Raw genomic sequence first — 22087 nt, forward strand, 5'->3', positions numbered from 1 at the left:
CTTTCCCTTCCTCCCCCACAACAAACACTCTGTGAGGTGAGTGAGGCTGAGAGACTTCAAAGAAGTGTGACTAGCCCAAGGTCACCCAGCTGCTGCATGTGGAGGAGCGGAGACACGAACCCGGTTCACCAGATTATGAGTCCACCGCTCTTAACCACTACACCACACTGGCTCTCACACTGTAGAGACACCTTACTTCTGTGCAACTGGAATGCCACCAAATCCACAAAGGTAAGGGTTGTGCATGTTGCTGCACCGAATTGTCCAGTTGATGGGCAGTTGGGGGTGTAGTTTGGGGGAAATGACATGGGCAGTGGGCAAAGTGGAACCCCTGGCAGACCAGAGTTTCCCCACCCCTAATCCAGTTAATCAATTTGACACACTGACTCACCACACTGGACTCGCAGATTCCTTTAATTTGCCACCTGTGCAATAAAGGAAGACCTAGCCATGGTTTGTTTTCAACTCAGACTCTTCCTGTTGTTTGCCAAGATTCTCAATGACCAAGTGTGTGACGTCTGATGATAAGCAACTCGGCTCGTTTGTCTAGTTATCTCAATTAAAAGTTAATTTGCTTCTGTAGAACAACAAAACATTTTTTTATGTTGCATTTCGTCCTTCATGTACAAGCATTTTGGTTTATTGGTCCAACCTCTTTTGTCCTGACCTCTCTTGATGGCTTCTGAAGTGCAAATTTAGTTTTTAATTTATAACGTCTGCTCTTGCAATCATACCCTGACAGTTTGATTTGTGATGTGCTACAACCTGTGTACACCTTTTGCTAATGTCCAAATTTGCCTAGCAGTCTTGGCTATGTTTTTCCATAGCAAAGGACCTCAGAGATGATCCAACTTGTGTTTAAGAACATGTTTTTTTAAAAAACTATTTAAACTGATGGTGTTTAAAAGTGCTTACCTTTGCCTCTCTTTCATTTCATTTTTTACATTTCTCTTTTAATTTGTATGCTGCCTCTCTATATTACTACATACAAAGTGGCTTACAGCAGCAAACTATACACAAAGCATGCCTTATAATAATGTGATCCAATACAGAAAGTCCTATTAAAATATAACTTTATAATGGGACGACTGCTATCAAATAAAGTAATATTCGATACTCTATTAGAATAGAATAGTACACAATAAAATTAACTCTCAAAACATTGGCAAAAAATAATTAAACAGAAATTCACCCTTAACAATTACAATAAATAATTTCTAAACAATGATCAATAAAAATAACTGCAAGTCACAATGCATAAAATACCACAATGCATACAAAACTATGTAAACAGATCAAATTGAGAAACAAAGACACACAACTTATAAAATATTTTTAAAAAAATATATTTATTCTTTTATTTTTTAAAAAAAGCTCTGGATTGTGTCCTTTGATTGCAATTATGCGTTTGATGTTCTCTTACTGGCTGTACTATCAGCCTTAATGTGAATTGCACATTAAAGAATCATTTATTAGTCTGACTCGTATGTTCAAGCAATCTGTCACACATAACCATGTGCACATAGCCAGAGTCAGTGGCTAGGGAAGATACACATTATCTATATTGTACACTTCCTTCCATCCTTTTGGAAAAAGCCATAGTTCAGTAGCAGTAAGGTAAAGGTAAAGGATCCCTGGACAGTTAAGTCCAGTCAAAGGTGACTATGGGGTTGCAGCACTCATTTCGCTTTCAGGCCGGGGGATCCAGTGTTTGTCCACAGACAGTTTTCTGGGTCATGTGGCCAGCATGACTAAACCGCTACTGGCTCATGGAGAACTGTGACAAGTGCCAGAGCGTGTGGAAACACTGTTTACCTTCTCGCCACAGCGGTACCTATTTATCTACTTGCACTGGTTTGCTTTCGAACTGCTAGGTTGGCAGGAGCTGGGACAAAGCAATGGGAGCTCACCCCATCGTGGGGATTCGATCCACCAACCTTCTGATCAGCAAGCCTAAGAGGCTCGGCGGTTTAGACCACAGTGCCACCCGCATCCCCTTTTTCAGCAGCAGCACATCTGCTCTGTATGCAAAAAGGTCTTGGGTTAAATCCCCAGGTAATTGCCAGGTAAGGACTGGGAAAAACTCCTGCATTGGACTTCATCGCGATTCTATAAAAATGGTCTATGCATAACAACATGTTGTTGGAGATTTAATAAGGAAAATGCTTCTTTGAGACATTATGTTTATGCTATGTTTGGTGTTAGCATTTTGGGGGTAATACTAGAATGTATAAATACTATTGTGGGAAAAGAATTAAACATTTCATAACATCGTCTTAAATTATATACCTAATATGTGGTACTTAACAATCAGTCAATGTAAATGGCTTCTCCGCGCCCTTCCATCTGCAAAAAGATCAATATTAATACATTGGAAGGTTAAAAATATGGCCCCCTTTGATCAATGGATAGATCTATACTTCAGGGAAATAATAAGCTCATCTGCTTACATATATCCTACATAGTTTTGTAACCTTAATCACATTTTATTCTCATTTAGATGTTGTTTTCCTATGCTTTCTTTTGTTTCTATGTATTTTTTCTTTCCTTCTTTCCCTTTCCTTTTCTCTTCACATCAATTCGCTGTGAAACTTTTAACAAGATATGTTTATTATTATTTATTTATTCGATTTATATACAGCCCTTCATCATAAGAGCTCTGAGCAGTTCACAGAACAAAATACAGTGGTGCCTCGCAAGACGAAATTAATTCGTTCCGTGAGTCTCTTCATCTAGCGGTTTTTTCGTCTTGCGAAGCAAGCCCATTAGTGGATTAGCGGATTAGCGCTATTAGCGGTTTAGCGGCTATTTTGTTGTTTAGTCGTTCAGTCGTGTCCGACTCTTCGTGACCCCATGGACCAGAGCACGCCAGGCACTCCTGTCTTCCACTGCCACCCGCAGTTTGGCCAGATTCATGTTTGTAGCTTCGAGAACACTGTCTAACCATCTCGTCCTCTGTCGTCCCCTTCTCCTTGTGCCCTCCATCTTTCCCAACATCAGGGTCTTTTCCAGGGAGTCTTCTCTTCTCATGAGGTGGCCAAAGTATTGGAGCCTCAACTTCACGATCTGTCCTTCCAGTGAGCACTCAGGGCTGATTTCCTTAAGAATGGATTGGTTTGATCTTCTTGCAGTCCATGGGACTCTCAAGAGTCTCCTCCAGCACCATAATTCAAAAGCATCAATTCTTCGGCGATCAGCCTTCTTTATGGTCCAGCTCTCACTTCCATACATCACTACTGGGAAAACCATAGCTTTTACTATACGGACCTTATAAGGCTTAAGGGATTAGCGGATTAGCTGCTAAAAGGCTATTAGCAGCTTAGTGCCTTAGAAAAAGGGGGTGGGGAGCGGGAAAAAACCCCCAGGAATCGCAAGACATTTTCGTCTTGCGAAGCAAGCCCATAGCAAATTCGTCCTGCGAAGCACCTCCAAAACGGAAAACCCTTTCATCTAGCGGGTTTTCCGTCTTGCGAGGCATTCGTCTTGCAGGGCACCACTGTACAGGATAAGAAACAAGTAAGTAATTAGAACAGCAAAACAACCCACCCACCCCTTCCCACAGACACATTTTTAAATGCTGCCGAATATTAATCGGCCAAAACATAAATAAATAAATACATACATACATACATACATACCCCATGATATTCAGGTAGGATTGGGAGAAACACTTGTATACAACTTTAAACAGTCACTGCCAGTCGGAACAGACAATACTGAACTGGATGGAGCAATGCCCTGAACCAGTGCATGCCAGCTTCTTATGTTGCCACGTTTAATGTGGCCTCCATTGAATGCCTCTTTTGCGAATGCTCATTGCGGTGCATTCCTGTGGATGCAGTTTCTGATGGAGAAAGCAGGGGACACAGGTATGCACAAGTTGCTTCCATGTGCAAATAGGGTGCATGTCTTGAATTTGTATTTGCAAATAATGTGTCTACAGCAGCGGTTCTCAACCTGTGGGTCTCCAGATGTTGTTGGACTACAACTCCCATCATCCCTGAGCTCTCTGGCCTTTCTAGCTAGGGGTTATGGGAGTTGTAGTTCAACAACATCTGGGGACCCACAGGTTAAGAAAGGCTGGTCTACAGGAACATTTGCACTTTTGTGCCATATAAAAGAATGAACGGACACACCTTTTCAATCATTAGGAAAAACAGAGGTGTTGTTCCAGGAATGAGATGAAGTGAATTGTACCATATTCTTTTCTTTCAACTTGCACTGAAACCACCTTGAATAATTATGAGTATCTTTTGTAAGCTACTTTGAAATTAATAATAATAATAATAATAATAATAATAATAATAATAATAATAATAATTTATTTATACCCCGCCCATCTGGCTGGGTCTCCCCAGCCACTCTGAGCAGCTCTCAACTGAATTACAGCCACTGGAAGCTGTAATGCAGGATATAAGTATTCTAAACAAATCACTTCATACACTACTAACTTTCTTGACAAAGCAATATATTAGATATTTACAATGTTATATTGCTAGATTTTGGGTCGGAGACACCTTGAGTTTAAAAAAGAATTACAAAAAAGCTAGAAAATAGAGGGATAGGCAAGTGGAGGGAACATTCAGCCCTAGGATGTGTATATAAGACAATGGTTTCTTGCTTCGAATCTATGACTCAAAATTTGCTCTTCAGAAAGCGTGACATTGCCATGAAATCAAATGCCTTCTGAATGAAATTTGTTTTGCAGGGAAGCTCAGACAGAGAGAAAAAGAGAGAGAGACTGTGTCTGGGTGTAAAGACTCACTTTGTTTTGTGGACTTTGCCTGGTGTGTTTAGTGTTGGACTTTGTCCTGAAGGTGTTTTTTTATATATAGCAATTGTTGACCTCCATTTTTGTTGGTGTTGATTCTATTTTAGTGATTTTGGGTGGCCTCCCTGTTTTACTTGTATTTTATTTTTATGCGTGTTTTTCGTTGTATTTCTGTGTCTTATTGTAAAGCACCTTGGAAGAGTTTACTTTCAAAGGCAGCAGATAAATATTTTGGAATAAATAAGCATGTCACAAAGCACCATGTTTCCAACTAGATTCACAGCACTTGGGAGCCAAGCTGCCACTGTCAGAGGCGGAATGCCCCTGAATGGCAGCTATTGGGAATCACAAGTGGGTGGAGTGCTGTTGAGCTCAGGTCCTGCTTCCAGGCTTCCCACAGTTGTCCACTGGGAAAACAGGATGTTTGTTGGCCTAGATGGGTCATTGGTCTGATCCAGCAGTCTCTTCTTATGTCTTTACAGCTGTGAGTATTTTTAATGGCTGTTATGTTTCACTTTGCAGCTTCTCTCACACTAACAAGGAGAACATCTTATCGTTGATCACGTAGAAGACAAATGGAAGGCAGACAATACTAATGTGGTGACGATTTTGAAAAATTCAGATTTTACATTTGCATGGCAAACCAACCACCTACTTTTCAGGATTGTTCTTTTGGCTGAAACATAGAATCATAGAATCATAGAGTTGGAAGAGACCACAAGGGCCATCGAGTCCAACCCCCTGCCAAGCAGGAAACACCATCAGAGCACTCCTGACATATGGTTGTCAAGCCTCTGCTTAAAGACCTCCAAAGAAGGAGACTCCACCACACTCCTTGGCAGCAAATTCCACTGTCGAACAGCTCTTACTGTCAGGAAGTTCTTCCTAATGTTTAGGTGGAATCTTCTTTCTTGTAGTTTGTATCCATTGCTCCGTGTCCGCTTCTCTGGAGCAGCAGAAAACAACCTTTCTCCCTCCTCTATGTGACATCCTTTTATATATTTGAACATGGCTATCATATCACCCCATAACCTCCTCTTCTCCAGGCTAAACATGCCCAGCTTCCTTAGCCGATCCTCATAAGGCATTGTTTCCAGGCCTTTGACCATTTTGGTTGCCCTCCTCTGTACACGTTCTAGTTTGTCAGTGTCCTTCTTGAACTGTGGTGCCCAGAACTGGACACAGTACTCCAGGTGAGGTCTGACCAGAGCAGAATACAGTGGCACTATAACTTCCCTTGATCTAGATGCTATACTCCTATTGATGCAGCCCAGAATTGCATTGGCTTTTTTAGCTGCCGCGTCACACTGTTGGCTCATGTTAAGTTTGTGGTCAACCAAGACTCCTAGATCCTTTTCACATGTACTGCTCTCAAGCCAGGTGTCACCCATCTTGTATTTGTGCCTCTCATTTTTTTTGCCCAAGTGCAATACTTTACATTTCTCCCTGTTAAAATTCATCTTGTTTAACATGCTACTTTCCCCCCCGAGATACTGATATGCCTTTATATTGACATGATGTTGAATTGAATTATATCTTTTCTGGCTTTGTCCAAATAACAGATTAACAGTTAAACTTTCAATGGGATCTTTTCCCAGATAAGTGGCTATAAAATTGCAGCTTAAATTATTAGCATTATCAAGTCTGAAATACTACTATAGAAAAGGCAATGTAAAGGCAGCTGAAATATCTGGACAAAAATGTCTTCTTAACCCCACTAAAATCCTAACATATGTATATGGAAAACCAGAAACAATTACCTTATGCTGTTCAGATACTTCAAGGGCTCAGTGAGGAATGAACATATTTCACCAACAAGTGTGGTTATATAAGCTGCCTGGCAGCATTGTTGGTCAAGCTTCATTGTGACCTCACAGAGAAGGAAGGCAGAGGGAAAAGCTGATTGGCTGGATTCATTGCAGTTCAGAGAGACTTTACAGAAGCAATTGAAATTGGCTCAGACTGTGATGAAGGCAAATCTTCCCTTGCTGGCAGCTGATTTACTCTCCCGGTTATCATTTAGGGGATTGCAGTGTAAGACAAAGAAGTGTGCACATGAAAAACATTTTCATAATGGATTCTCCCAAATCTCCCCAAGAACTGAAACAGAGACAATATAAGACCTGTGATTTATCAGTGCCAGGTCACAGAGAAAATGTGCCAAATTTTTTGGCATATGCAACTTCAGTGAAATATGGATTAAAGCTGAGGTCACAGGACTAAGAGGACCAGAGGGGATCATTCCATTAATAATGCTGTGAATTTGGGCACACCTACAGCATATTCAATTAAGGTCATTTCTGAATTCTAGGCAGCCCTTGGCAAAACATTTGTTCATCCAAACCGAACACTGCTCCGCAAAGGAAGAGCTGTGTGCATTCAGAAAATGAACCAGGGTTTTGACTGACTAATTGCTTGTACACCGGGTCAGCTTGATTATAAGTTGTAAGCATAATGAAGCATGTTTTGGACACAAGAATGTTTTAAATGGCAGCCGTTAAAGGTTTCAGGGCAAGAACTTTTTAAGAACAAATTAATCACCAGTATTCCGGATTTAGCTTAGTTTAAATGCCTTTAAAAATGTATCTGTGACTGATTCACAGCCTGTTTTAAAGCAGACAAGTTTTGACTCTTACTTTCTGATATACTGGACTTGATTAGTAAATGGGAATTGAAATGCGGGGGGGGGGGGGGGGAAATACAAGCTTCCTTCCTGTTACCCTGTCAGCCAGGCACAGTATAGATCTCACCTGAAGCAAATCTTGTTTTCTCCATGCTCTAGTCTCCAGAAATGTTAAAATCACGATTCAAGGTTGCTCAGAGACTTCTCAGTGTCTGAGGCATGAAAGCAAAATGGAGTACCGTTCTTCCACTTGCAAACATGAGACATAATCTACCAGGTAATTCCAATATATAAACCTTGTTCAAATGAGCTGCACAGCTCCTTGTTTACTTCAACGAGGTTCATGCTGGAGAATTTCCCAGTAGTTTACTATGCAGGGTTTACTTGGACATACATTCCATTTGGTTCAATGCGACTGGCTCCCAGTAAACTTGCTCAGCATGGCTGCCTAAATCTTGCCTGTCCGCCTCCCATTCCATCATCCTTAATGGCTCTCATAATCTGTCTCCTGGGACAGCTGTCTTGCTATATACCACATTGTAGCAGTGCCGCTGAATACAATAACAGATTCAATCTTGAAATCGAGGCAAAATGTGGAAAACTAGTTTCATATTTTTGTTCTGTTATTAATATGAACAACTCAATATAAATAAGGCTCTTTATAGATCTCCATGGCCCATAAATCCCAAAGCAGTGTTTAAAACAGGATAGATAGATAGATAGATAGATAGATAGATAGATAGATAGATAGATGATAGATGATAGATAGATAGATAGATAGATAGATAGATAGATAGATAGATAGATAGATGATAGATAGATAGATGATAGATAGATGATAGATAGATAGATAGATAGATAGATAGATAGAATTACTATGATTTGTTAGCTACATTGCAGATTTTGTAGCTGGTACTTGTGAAGAAAGACCCTTGACACATGGACACCGTATTTCCTTGTCTGCTTGCATAACCCTGCTTTCAACATGATCAGTCTATTGACCAGTCCAAAGTTGCATCAGGAATGAGAGAGAGAGAGAAAGAATCAAGTGCTTGGCTTCTGATTGACCTTTAGATCACTCTGTGTAAGGAACCACTGTATGGTTTTCAAATTAAAAATCTTATCTGGGCAGGTAGGGACCGGGATGCCTTGTCCTTGGATGATCTCTCAAGTGAAGAGTCTCATCTGACAAGAGCCTGTCTACTTGACTTCACATCTGAAGAGCTTGACAATAGTGCATTAATGTCATAAGCTGGGGAAAGCACAAGCATTCTATGAAAGTGTGCTGGCACTTTTAATAGAAAGAGCCTGTCAAAGTTTCCACTCTAAAAATACTATTGTCAGAGCTTCTGCCTTCAACCATAGAAGTTCATTCAGGGCTGTAATGGGCAAAAGCTTTCAATTCCGGAGAGACTCCCCCCCCCCCATCCTGTAGAGCATTTGTGGGGGGCATGGGGTTAATAGGAAAAGTGTCTGCTTTTGAAACAGTTAATAATAATAATAATAATAATAATAATAATAATAATAATAATAATTTTTAGTTTAGTTTTGTTTTTTGCCCAAAGAGTAATATGAATAATATCGATTAAAAATAAATAAATCTCAGCAATTCCATTTCACTTTATGTGTATTTATGTATCACGAGCATTAATTCCTAGAGGGCTACAGAATATTTCGGTCTTTCAAGCAAGATTTCCAGTAAAGTTTTTTTTTAAGGTGATATTGTTGTTTTATTCATTTGAAAGCTGACCTACTGAACCGCCTTTTTTAAAATAAATAAATGACCACATTGACTTGCTGCATGTCTAATTCCAGATTCAATGCTTGGGGCATAGCTGTCAACGTTTTCCCCTTTTTAAGGGAAATTACCTTATTCCAAATAGGATTCCTTGCAAGAAAAGGGAAAAGTCAAAAGCTATGGCTTGTGGGCTTCCCATTGGTAACAAACTGGCTGGTCGCAGTGGGGAAACAGGATGCTGACTAGAAAGACATTTGGTCTAATCAAAGGGGGTCTTATGTTCTTATGACTTAAATTACCAACAATATTTCCTCCATTTCTTGAACAGTAGCACTCCACACTGCAACAGTTTGTTATGGGTTCCCTTTGCATATGCTAAAGGAATCTAAGTACTGATTATTTTATTGCAAAAACACCACCCTCCATACATGAGAGGGATGTATCAGTTTGCTAGGGAACTCTGGAGTTTACAGAAGTTCTAGAAGTTTGGCCATGATATCACTCTGGACCACTGCTCTGGTCATTCTTTCGAACCCTTCCTTAGAGACATTTCTAGAAGGTTAAGCTGGAGGACTTTTGTCCTTTGGTCTGTGGGATTCCTCGAGATTCTCTTCTGTCCCCCATGATTGTTTTACATCTACATAAAACTGCTGGGAGAAGTCAATATACCAAACTCAGCTCTATCTTTCTCTTTTTAACAATCACAGAAGGCTGTAGATGTTCTAAACCAGGCCTTGATATCAGTAATAGGCTAGATGAAGGCTAACAAACTGAAGCAAGGCTAGGTCTTCTGGTCAGTAGGAAGGGTTTCAGTTTGGATGTTCAATCTGTGTTGGAAGTGGGTACATTTCCTCTGAAAACATAGCTTGGGGTCTATATTGGACCCATCCTTAAACCTGGAGCTTTAAGCCTCAGCTGAAGTTAGAAGCACCTTTGCACAATTAAGAATAGCATACAAATTATTTCCCTTTCCGGAACCTTTTGATCTTGCTATGGTGAGGTAGGACTCACGTTACCCCTCCCTTTTTGTATCAATTATATTGGCTGCCTATTCATTTCCAAGTGAAGTTTAAAGTGCTGGGTTTGACCAAAAAAAACCCCTTTAAATGACTTGGGACCAGATTAGCTGAAGAACCGTTTCCTTCCATTCATGAAAACCCTGCCTGAAAATCGAGATCTTCCACAAAGGCCCTCCTTGTAGTAACTTCAGCTACACATAAGGTAACAATGTTCAATAGAGACTTTTCTGCAGCAACCCCCAGCTCTGGAACCCCTCCTGCCTGGAGATTTGTATGGCTCTTTCGCTGCCCATATTCAGAAGGGCAGCTAAACATTTTCTTTTTAGCTTTTGAGTCCTCCTAGGTCAGAGGTTCCCAAACTGTGATATGCAAACCATTTAGGTGGTCTGTGGCATGACTGTGAAGAACACTTACAATTTGAATTCCATGGAATTCAAATGGCAACGGCAATAAAATACGGTCCAAGAAATAAAAGAAGCAATAAAATTACAATTAAAAATCACCTAACATCTAGTACAGCACATTATAGTTGCTACAATAGGCAGGAAAAAATGTGAATTGGTCCAGGTCCACCAAGCCCTTCAGCAATTTCCAAGTGGTCCACGGGGAAAAGAAGTTTGAGGACCACTGTCCTAGATAATTTGGCTGCTGTGTTGTGGTTTATATTGTTTGTTAAATTTTATTGTTGCCGTTTCATTGTATGCCACTCTGGTCTTCTTGAAATAAGAGGTATATAAATGAATTTTAGTATCTAAGCAAACATAACCCAAAATAGAGATATGATGCCATCACAAAATCTGGACGTATTTTTATGCCACTAAAAAGTTTACTTTTGGCCAAAAGCTGCTCTATAAAAATATGAAATCTGGCAACCTGATGACTTCAGAATTGTGAGGAAAGCTTCCAGTAAAGAAGGTCCAAAACAGGGAATGACAAGAACGGAGCATAATTTTTGTACTAATGTTGGATGAGGGAACAAAGCAAATTAAGCACATTTTAGCAGTCCTGTCAATACAATTCATTTTGATAGATTTAGCCATAATTGTGGAGGGAAAGCTAGTTTGTAATAAGGATCATATTGAGTTATTTTAAAGGCAAGGATTATCTTATTCAGCACATATAATGTCAGATAACTACTGGAGTTAAAATGAATGTAATTAAATTTGTAACTTTTTAAAGGAATAGATGATTCATGAAACATTGGGGAAAGAGTTTATTTTAAAACTTTCCTGATTAATTTCTCTAAGCTTTCCAGCTGTTAAAAGCAGTGAAAAAATTTCATGTAAAAGCATGAATTTCAATTATTCCCAATCATGAATATGAACAAATGAACCATTTGTTAAGAACAATCCTATTTTAGAAAATCAACACTGTTGTGTTAACTCTAGATTGATCTCTTTATAGAAGGAATAGCAAATGCCAAGGTTATGAATATTTATTTTTTATATAAACAATGTCCCTCAATAATACATTCAAGTGCTATTCCAACACAGTGCAAAAAAGGAACATAACTGAATATAATCACCAGTGGCCAGATTCAATGAAGCTGTGCTAATGGGAGTCTGCACAATGAATCCAACTAGCACAAAGGGGCTTTCTCACCTCCCACCTCACCCCAAAATCAGCTACTGGGGGTCAGGAGAACCCCAGAACCATGTATGGCAAAAGAGGGGAGGTCAGTCCATCAGGCAAGCAGCAATCTCCTTAGAGTTACTTGGAATTCCACCCATAGTTCCCTAAATGAATCTAAGTATAGTAAGAATCAGGCCAGTGGAAATTAAGTTGAACATCAAGTGACTTATTTTAGATATCTCAGAGCCCAATTTTATGTTTGGAGATGTCATCCTTCCACTGACTGAATGGAAGTGGGGGGTTGAATGTTTATAGGCTTCCCCATGTTGAAAAAAAGCCTTGCCCATGAAAAGTTACCATATTTGTGAGATGAGGTTAATTCAGCCTTCTACCTAATATGGTATGTTTTCGTAGGCAGGGAATGTTTGATGCTGGAGAGTATTTTTTTAAAATTCCTAATATTCTCCATCATTTGTTACCTCATAATGCCCTGGAATTATGATACATCTGTGGCATTCTAGAGGGACAAATAAAGCAAAGAAGCTGTTCTATCACTGCTAATGCTGAGCCTCACCTGCAAAAAAACCCCCCAAAACTGTTGGATTCTCTGGCCCCTGAATAAATTCAGTGGAGTGGTCCCCTCAGTTTCTCTCTCCAAAAAATAGGATAGAGAATCTTGAGAGATCATTTCTGAAGGGGTATAGTCAGAGGAAGAATAATATATTAAGGTTTTGTTTTATTCAGCTAATGGTTTTGTTTGCCAGCCATTCTAAAGAAAGGAGAAGGCCTGAAGGACTGTATATTTAAAAAAAAAAAAAAAAAGGTCTGTTGGTCTGCTTCTGAAAAAAATCTTACCTCAGGATAGGTGCAGTTTTATCCTGTGGATGTCTGTGAAATTGAACTACACCTGTTCCCCTTTCTTACACTCTCTCTTTTTTGCTAGGAAATATAGTATTTTATTACTAAGATTACTTTGGCTGCAGTCCCAGACCAATATCCCACTTATATGGAGTCTAAATAGCTCTTGTCAAATATGTGTTACTGGCAATTAGCAAAGCCTTGGGCTTTGCCAGAGCTTTGTTAGCGCAGAACACAGATCCGGGAGGAGAAGGGGCTATGAGGAAGGTTGCCAGTACCTTTGAGCAAACTGAAAGATTTACTAACCAATCAAAAGCTATGCTTCTAAATGTGCGGTTACTTTTCAGGAGAATTTCTGTCCCTTGAATGTGGGAAATGAGAACGTCTGTGAGAATAATAAAAAAGCAGCCTGGCTTTGGAACATGCAGTAGCTAGACCCCCTTGAATAGTAACCACATTCCCAATGGGGCAAGAAAACTCTGCCTCTTAGGAGCTTCAGAAAAACTCTACAGGGGGAGTTTCTCCCAGTGCAGTGACACAGTGATTTGGGGGGGGGGGGATATTATTAATAGGGCCACATCAGAAGCATACAGGAGCTATCTCAAGTCTGCTAGGGACCCTAGAAGAACCCAAGAATTACACCAAGATTTAGGTTTTATACAGCAAAATCAGCAAACCTTTGTAGAGGCCATGCCCAGCTTGGGTCATGTTACGTTGCCACTGCAAGGAGGCTGGTTTCTCAAACCATATGTGACCTACCTGTCAGGAGCTCGTCCTACACTCGAGTAGAACCCTGGCAGAGACACATGCCCGACTGGCATGTTCTCTCCCTCCTGGTTGATCGTTCAGGAGCTTCAAAAGCTTCCCTCAGCCTGAACATCACAGTGACCATTGCCAACAGACACCGACACACTTAGGGATCCGCAGAGTTTGCGCAGCTTGCGTAACAGACCTCAGCAACTCAGCATTTTGGCTAATCTACTTTATTTACATATAAACACACATGGAGCACTGCAACATGGCCCCCCCTCTCTCTAGCATCAGACAGCAAAGAGAAAGAAAGGACAATAGTCCCACTTCATGGAACACAGTAACACAAACATCCTGTCTCTGTCACTTCCCACTTTGTAGAGTCAAAGCATACACCGTCATGTGAAAGACAACAATCCCATGACTGCAATCACGGAGTAGGAATTCTAACACTACCTACTCCTGCCTTTAGAAAAATACAATTCATTCTTACTGTTTTTAGGTTTAAGTAGGGTTATGTGACACACACACCCTTAAGAAATTTTGCTAGTCTCAATGCCAGCTCCAAGTCCTTGTGGGTCCTCAGTCACCACCATCAACTCAGACCATGAGGGAAGGGCATACTACAACAACAACTTTTTTGTTCCCCTCCTCATTGTCAGAGAGGCCAGGGCCTCTCTATGCCCCTGTGGTGTGATATCTCCTCTTGGCAGCTCTTCATCTTCTCCCTATATTGCTGCTTCTGTCTCATAGGCCCTGAGAAAGGAAGCTTTATGTCCTGTGGAGACTTTTGTTACTTCTCCTCTTCCAATTGAGACAGTTGTGTTGTCTGAAACTTCTTTCACATTTTAACACACGTGTATGACATTAAACAATATGGTGGCCTCCAGCTACTGGTCCTGACTGATGGTGACCACTGCCTTTGACTAGTCTCATCAAAACTCAGTTACTTTCCCTCCAAATTCCTCAGATGTTTGAGCTGAGGAGAGGCGTCCAGACTTTCCGTTTTGCTTTTGGCGAAATCTGGCAACAACTTTGGGATGAGCAGAATTCCCGTGCTTGGTATAATTATTTTGGCTTCCTTTCAAATCCTACAGATGTTTTGCCTGATTACTTTGCCCAAATAAAATCTGCTTTCCATATCAGCCTTCAAACGACATTTCGTGGGCAACTCAAATTCAAAGGATGCTTTTGTCAGAGATACCTACTTTACACTTCTATGAGCTCCTTTGAATAATGGAAAGACATAAAGCAGAAGGGGTATAAAATGTGGTTAGGCAATTTATATCATGTACTGTACTCAAATGTACTGCACTTAAAGTGATTATCTACCAGCAACCTTCATTTGTGTCCCTAGTTCAATAGGAGAGTGAGAGACAATGCAAATGCTTCCATCATTCTTCAAACGAGTACAACAAATAGCTAACCTTTTCCTACCCACCCAATTGTTCCTGCAATATCTTTATTCTTGCTTGAGCACAAAGGTAATTTTAAGCAGTCCTTTGTTTACTCAGATTGATCATCTTTGTTAAAAAAAATTAAATACCTGTACCGTTGGTAACAAGAACTCCATAACAATTTCACACTGAATGATTTCCTGTATGGAGAAAAAATATCTGTCATGAGCCTCAAGCTCTTCTATTCACTAAGGAACCTTGCACAACAGGAGGCTGGAGTAAGTACTTTTGTTTATGGATCTTGCGTCTTTCATACAATCTCAACTTGTCTCTTCACCTACATACATTCCAACCTACTCCACCATAGTCGGTATTTTATTTTTGTATTTATTTTTGCAATGTGGAGAAGAAGAAAAACCCTTGTCCTGTTAAATCTGTTAAATATGTCAAAGCAGGCAATATTACACTGGGGACTTGCACATAATCAGAAAAGAGGAAATAATAGAATCATGTAATTGTAGAGTGGGAAGAATGTTGAGGGTCATACAGTCCAACCCCCTGCAATGCAGGAATGCATCACTCCAAAAAGTGAACAACAGAGGATACAGATTTTGAGAACTTTTGCATCACGTACTAATTTATATGTGTAGATGGACATCTAGAAACAATTACCATAGATTAGGTAGAAATACATCTCACCATTGTGGGAAAGACTTTGCCTAGGTGACCTCTGTTTCTGAGGGGAATGGAAATATCTATCAATTTCAGTTCTCCAAATACCTCATTTTTCCAATCTTAAATTCAGTTCCCCACATATCTGCAAATTTCAGCAGTGAAATTTCAGCAGCATTTCATTGCAAAATTCTCTGGATAAATGCATTTTGACTTAAATGCATTTTTTCCTGATGCAATGCATTTTTGTATGTTATTTTCACAAATATATGCATTATTTTATGCACACACTACTCTAGTATATGCATTTATGTACACATTACTTGGGCTGAATAATTCCATTGCAAAATTCATAGAAGTGTCGATTTCCAACAATGACTGTGTTTTAGTTCACATATTGTTTCAAAAAGTGTGAGTTTGATAGGTTTGTCTTTAAATGTGAACTGAACTGAAATTCCTCCCCCTTTCCCAGTGCCTTTTCAGTATACTATCCAGGCAGTAGCTGTTAATGGGCAACTTCAAGGTTCCTGATCTCCCTTCTTATGGTTCTTCATCCTTCAACCTGACTTGGACTAGACAACCCTTCAAATAAAGACTTCCTTCAAACAGAGCATTGACTTCTGGCAGCTCTTCATATAGATAACTATCCTCTGTAATATGGCTACCCTACATCATAGCTACATCATAGGTGCCAGCTCCCTGGGAATCTGGATGTCTGAGCACCCACAAATTTTAGTGCCAGGGCCATGCACACTGTATGGCACCCATGGCCCCAGGCACCCATGGTCGCAGGGCCAAGTTGGCACTCCTGAGCTACATGCCTAGGCTTTACCTTCTCTGCTTTGCAGTCTTACTTGTCTGATTTGATCTGAAGAAACTTACTTCAAGATGGGACTTCTGTGGACTTCATCTCTCACCTTCCACCACAGAGGTTGCAAAAGGTGGAGGGCAAAGGACATTGAAATGCATAGAGAACTGTTGTGGCTAGAATGTGGGGTCCAGGGACTTCATCATTATGCTGGCTGGGGCTGCCAGGAGTTGTAGTCTGAAACATCCAGAGGGCACCAGGCTGGCAGCGGCTAGAAATCTCTTATCATAGGTATGGGGAACCCATGGACTTTAAACTCCAACTAGTCCCAGCCAGCATGGCCAACAGCAAGGGACAATGAGAACTGTAGCTTGGCAACCTGTGGAGGATGCAAACCTGTTTTATCACAAAGTAACAGCCATAGAAGGTCCCACATGACAATCTACCACATATGTTTTGAGATATGTATCACAGCTCATTAAAACAACATTCTGGAACCTCAAAGAGTTCTGCATAATTTCTACCAGCCTTTCAGTGATTTGTGAGCTGACAAAGCAAAAGCATCATTGCGAGGAAGATCCTCCCATGGGCTGGATTTAGACATTATACTTTGAGTATAATAATTACCTCCTTTTATGGCACAGGCTAGTTTTATTTCTCAAACATCATAAATGGCTGGCTGTATAGTGTCGGAGAAAGAGGCAGTTGATTTGAAATTTCTTGTCTTCCTTTCCTGGAGATCTTCCCTCTGAAGCAGCATTGAATCTTTACCAATGTGGTTGGCAGTGTCATTCTTCAGATGTCCATCTATACTCATTGCAAATTTGGCCCCAAGAATTTGGAAACTGAATTCTTATTATTGCTAATTGCCTACTACTACTACCATACTAAGTAGAGGAGTTGGTGCTAGGGGGGTATTTGATATCAGGAGAAGAGGTCCTCTGTTGCTGCCCTCTGGGGCTAGGTGCCGGTTTTGAGAAGGCAACAAAGGTTCTTGGATCAAGGCCAGAAAATATTCACAGACAAATGTAGGCTCAAAACAGCAGCTGTGGGAGTTCCAAGCCTACCGTAATAACAGTGTTGGATGATACCTCACATGCCACAATAGTGGGACCGTGTTAGGAGGCAAGGATAGGAAGTTGTGTGGTGTTTTGAAGAAGTTGGGAGAGTTTTATTAAATATGTCAGGTGTTTTGTACACTGAAAAATGTCATAGAAATACTTAGCAACAGCTATGGTGAGTAGAAATAATTTGTGAATTGAACCTGTTAGTGCCTGTCACCAGTACTGGGCACCAAAGACTGTGTGCCCTTTCAGAATTTGGCTTTTTTAGCCTTGGGTGCTGCACATGTTTGAATAGCCCAGAGCGCTGTAGCACTAGAGGCTCTCAAAAGTGTGGGCTCTCGTTGACTCCCCCACCAAACCCTGGCTTCCACATTTCAAGTACTTCACATACATTGCCAAGTTATACACTGACAATTAGTCTTCTTAGCGAATGCAATTACTTCTAAAAGGAGTTGGATGGCTACAAAAATACCCATCTCTTGTTTATTCAGGGGACAGCTTGCAACTTTGGTATAGGGAGGAGAGTTGTTCTTCTTTGTAGGTTCAGTCACATTCCTGAGGGACGACCTCTAGCAGAGAGAGAACTGTGTAGCCTTGGTGCCCGTTTACTTGTGGGCCGACATTGCTAACAAGGGAGCCAATTAGTGACTGTTGTGACAGTTTGCGCAATATTGACAGCTGTTAGCTGCAGTAGAGTTCTGGGTTGTTCTGCTGCCATATTTACTAGGGAATATGATTATGATGAGGAGGAGACAGTGTATATACCTTCTGTGAGCCATTATTTAACATAACAAAAACACCTATGAATTTCCAATTGCTCGCTTTTTCATTCTTTTCACGACTCAATAAAATGGTAAAAGCATTCACCTGATTTCCAGCATCTATTTCTTTGTATACCAGCTCTACAAAGTAATTGAAGATGCAGCTAGAAGGATGACACATACCTATTAATCAGACTCGGCAGACACTGTAGGCTTTTGTATTGTTGATCAAATGGGTGCTAATGTGTGAAGATTTTATTTTATTTTTTTACTTTTGGAAAAAAGAAGATCTGAAAGCATTAATAGTTAGCTATTGAAGCTTATATGAAACGAGACATTGTCGGATCAATCAATGTCAGCATTAAGTCTAACCCATTTGGCACTGTTTGTTAGTGACACAGAGACTTTTGTCCTTAGATTGCTTTCAAAATCCTTTTTTGTTCTGTTTTTTTGCAACAGTGAAAGTGTAGCTTTCATTCACAAGGTGGAACAATGGAATGAATTTTTTAAAAGGTAGGTTTGGATCTAGCATGTGACACTTTAATTATCACCTGAGTCAACTCCAGAGCTGAAGCACAAGTTTTCATTATTTTGAGACTCATGAAACTTTCAGGTTCCGGGTTTTGGTGTCAGTTTTGACTTCAAAATTCAACATTAAGCTTTTCGTATTAAAATTGGACATCCAGATTCAACTGTCTAGATTGGTTAGATGGAGAAAGTGAATTCACTAAATTCTGTGGCAAGTCATCTATCAGATCTGGACAAATGAGACTGATCTCCTATATCAGCTGCCCCAGAACTAACACTACATACCATAAACTTTTATTGGGGGGGGGGGTTAGAAACAGTTTCAAAATTCACATTTTGTGGCACAACTCTCCAATCAAATAATGTGTACAAAAATGCTTATTTTAGTAAAAAGTGAATATAAATTGTGCATATTAGTCAAAATGCACTCCATTGGGGGAAATTATTTGCAAAAGTGGACTAGGCAGAAATACCGTAGTTTTTGGTCTTTTCCCTCCTAAAAAGTAAGGGGAAATGTGTGTGTGCCCTATGGAACAAATGCAGGCTGCGCAGCTATCCCAGAAGCCAGAACAGCAAGAGGGAGCACTCCTTTCGCTGCGCAGCGATCCCTCTTGCTGTTCTGGCTTCTGGGATTCACAATATTTTTTTTCTTGTTTTCCTCCTCCAAAAACTAGGTGCGTCTTGTGGTCTGGTGCGTATTATAGAGCGAAAAATACGGTATGTTTAAAAATGTGTACATTTGAAGAAATGTGCAGGAAATGCATACAACTTTTCATGCAGACTTTTCATGCAGAATTTTAAAAATGTTTGCTGAAATGGAGTGAACTGAAGATTGGAAAAATGAGAAACTGAAAAAAAACTTAGCTGTTCTTAAACATTCTCACTTCCCTGAAGCTTGTGGTGCAAATCTTCAGCTGAAGAAATATAAATGCATCTATGAAAAAGACATTATTATAATTTTATTATTTTATTTATGAATTATGCCAGGCGCTTTATCTTGCCCAGGGCAAACCAAAGTGACTTACAAACAAACAAATAGGCAACAGACACACACAAAAAATGCTTGCACAAATGTGTATATCAGAATTGAATATAGAAATGGGTACATTTGGAGAAAAGTGTACTAAAACGCTGGTTTATATTTTTATTTTCAAGCAAGCTAATTTCTTGTCTCACGTGATAACAGCTCAGGTAGTTGGGTGGAGATGAGCCAGAGAGGTTGAATAAAGTCACCTGGGGCTGTTTCTGAAGGCTGCATATTCCTTGTCTTGTTCTTAAAGGTATGGCTCTATTATCCCAAGTAGGTATTAGAAGATTACTCTCGAAATTTGGAACTAACTTTTCCCATCTGAAATAAGCTGCTGAAATGAAGAAAAGTAACCTGGAGTGGACTTTTGTGTGAAAGGACTGTGAGTTTAGCTCGATTCCAAGACTGAAAACCAGTTCCTAAGCTCAAATGGTGCTCAAAAGCACACTGTTCTTCAATTTTAACTGTATGTCTTGCACTCCTGGCTCTGGCTGGTAGAGCTTAGGGTCCTCGTAAAAAAGCAAGGAACTCAGATCTAAGACAAGCTTGCTGTGTGCTCAATCCTGTCTTAGTATTTGTTTCAGATAAACTCCCAGGAAGATTCTTGGATTGGTGGGTCTTCCTCCTTCGAGTTCATGCACAGTTCTGCTCTGAATGTTTGAGACGGCAGTTATTTTTATTACGCTGATAAAAACTACGTAGTAAAAATAAAATGGGGATCATAAAAGAGGACATTTTGAAAAGCGGGAAAATAGCATTGCAGAGTCCCCACCATCTTTGACATTTAATTAAAATTTATATCGTTATACGTTACTTAATATCTAAGCACAGAGGGGAAATGGATGCAACTTACATGTACAGCTTTCCCCCCACATGCATCATATAAGGAACAGCATTGTTCCCAAGCCTAAAAAACTGGAGCTGCTATCAGAATTCAAAACAAGAACGGTATGTTCTAGTTCATAGAATCATAGAGTTGGATGGAACTGTTGGGTTTTCTTGGTATTAATGTGGCCAATGGTGCTACTCAGAGGTGTGTGTTTGTAATTATAACTTGCATGGCAGCACATCTGTGAGCTCTTGACGATTCAGCACACCTGTGGTATCTTAACAATTTAACTAATTAGCAGGGGGAGTTTACCTGCTGCACCGAATGCAGCGATGTGATAGGGTAATTGATTATTTTGAAAACTGTATTTAAGTTGATCAAGTGGTGTAGTGTGTACTATTATAGGAATACTGTTAAGGAATGCTGGTGAGGAATGGTGGTGAGAAGGGGTGTTTTGCAGCTGTTTGATTATTATTTAAAAATAAAGATAAGCAACGATATTGCGGGCAAGCTTTTATTCCATTGCCCCAGTCGCTGCGCGAACTCAGTTGGCGCAGATGGCCAACAGGAACTCCAACGGTCATCTAGTCCAACCCCTGACAGATGGCCAACCAACTTCTGTTTAAAAATCTCAAATGAAGGAGAGTCCACCATCTTCCAAATTAGCCTGTTCCACCAGCATCAGAAAGTTCTTTTCTACTGTTTAGCCAGAATCTCCTTTCCTGTCATTTGAACCCAACGGTTTGGGTTCTATCCTCTGGAGCCAATGGATTCCATCTGAATGATATTTTTAAGGAAACATACATAACTTTAGTGAAAGCAGAACTGGATGAAATTTGTAAGCAACAATTCCTCTGATTCCTGCCAGATTTCAGAAGGATATCTGCATTAGTTTTCTTGCAGGGTAGTTGTTGTTGCAGTTTTTGGGTGAGTGAAACAGGAATAACTTAATCTCCCCATGTGTTTTGTGGGCAACTGACATGGGTGCAGACATGGGAGGAGCACCCCTGGGTTGGAAACCTGCTAAATTGCATAGAAATATTTTCAGTGGCTTTTGTGCTACGTACCTTTCAAGAAGATTTAGGAGAGAGAAGAGGACCACAGCTCAGTAACCCACCCCTCAAAAGCCTCCTGGGCAAGGGGCAGCAGTGTGTTGAATTCTGGGGAAAGAGGAGGAAATGATTTGCTGTCGCTGCTCTCTCCATCAAAGCACTGGCATTCAGAAGCCCATGTAAAATCATATTCTCTGCTTACAAACTGGACCTGTCAGTCATCCCCCCTAATGATCCTGGTGTTGTCCTTATGCTACAGATCTAAGTTTCAATTTCATCAACACTGAGGCATCATGAAGTACTTTAGGAGTCTCTGCTTTGACTTCTGCAGATCCTGCTTCACCTTTGGCAAGGGCCCCACTACCACCGGCAACCTCATTTCATCTTCAGATTTGGGATTTGTCCAAATACCATGCGTACTCCTTGAATAAACATTTCACCTATCTCTCCTGTGAAGAAAGTTGCCAAGTACACAGTTATCTCTCCAGGACGAGGTCTTTAATTTTGCTATATGCTAAAAGAACATCAGCTCTTACACAGTGCCTTGACCAACTGTGAATAGGATATGGTGGCCTGGCATTTTTACAGGATCAAGGTCATCAGCATACTAATGTAATG

The 22087-nt window shown here is 40.3% G+C and overlaps 3 long non-coding RNA genes across 3 annotated transcripts; 2 read left to right on the forward strand and 1 right to left on the reverse strand.

Moving 5' to 3' along the window:
* Positions 1–396: 396 nt before the first annotated feature.
* Positions 397–6551, reverse strand: LOC310685714. Its single transcript, XR_014515418.1, has 3 exons — positions 6532–6551; positions 2290–2346; positions 397–577 (listed from the first exon to the last, which is right to left on the reverse strand). It is a non-coding gene; the product is annotated as an uncharacterized lncRNA (long non-coding RNA).
* A 166-nt stretch (positions 6552–6717) lies between these two features.
* On the forward strand, positions 6718–8674 carry LOC310657411. The gene is made up of 3 exons (XR_014501758.1): positions 6718–6805; positions 7554–7671; positions 8295–8674. It is a non-coding gene; the product is annotated as an uncharacterized lncRNA (long non-coding RNA).
* Positions 8675–10256: 1582 nt separating this feature from the next.
* Positions 10257–16705, forward strand: LOC310657420. Its single transcript, XR_014501767.1, has 2 exons — positions 10257–10353; positions 15873–16705. It is a non-coding gene; the product is annotated as an uncharacterized lncRNA (long non-coding RNA).
* The last annotated feature ends 5382 nt before the right edge of the window (positions 16706–22087 follow it).

This window comes from Podarcis tiliguerta (genome assembly GCF_965153285.1).
Source record: "Podarcis tiliguerta genome assembly, chromosome: 9".
Classification (NCBI taxonomy): Eukaryota; Metazoa; Chordata; class Lepidosauria; order Squamata; family Lacertidae; genus Podarcis; species Podarcis tiliguerta.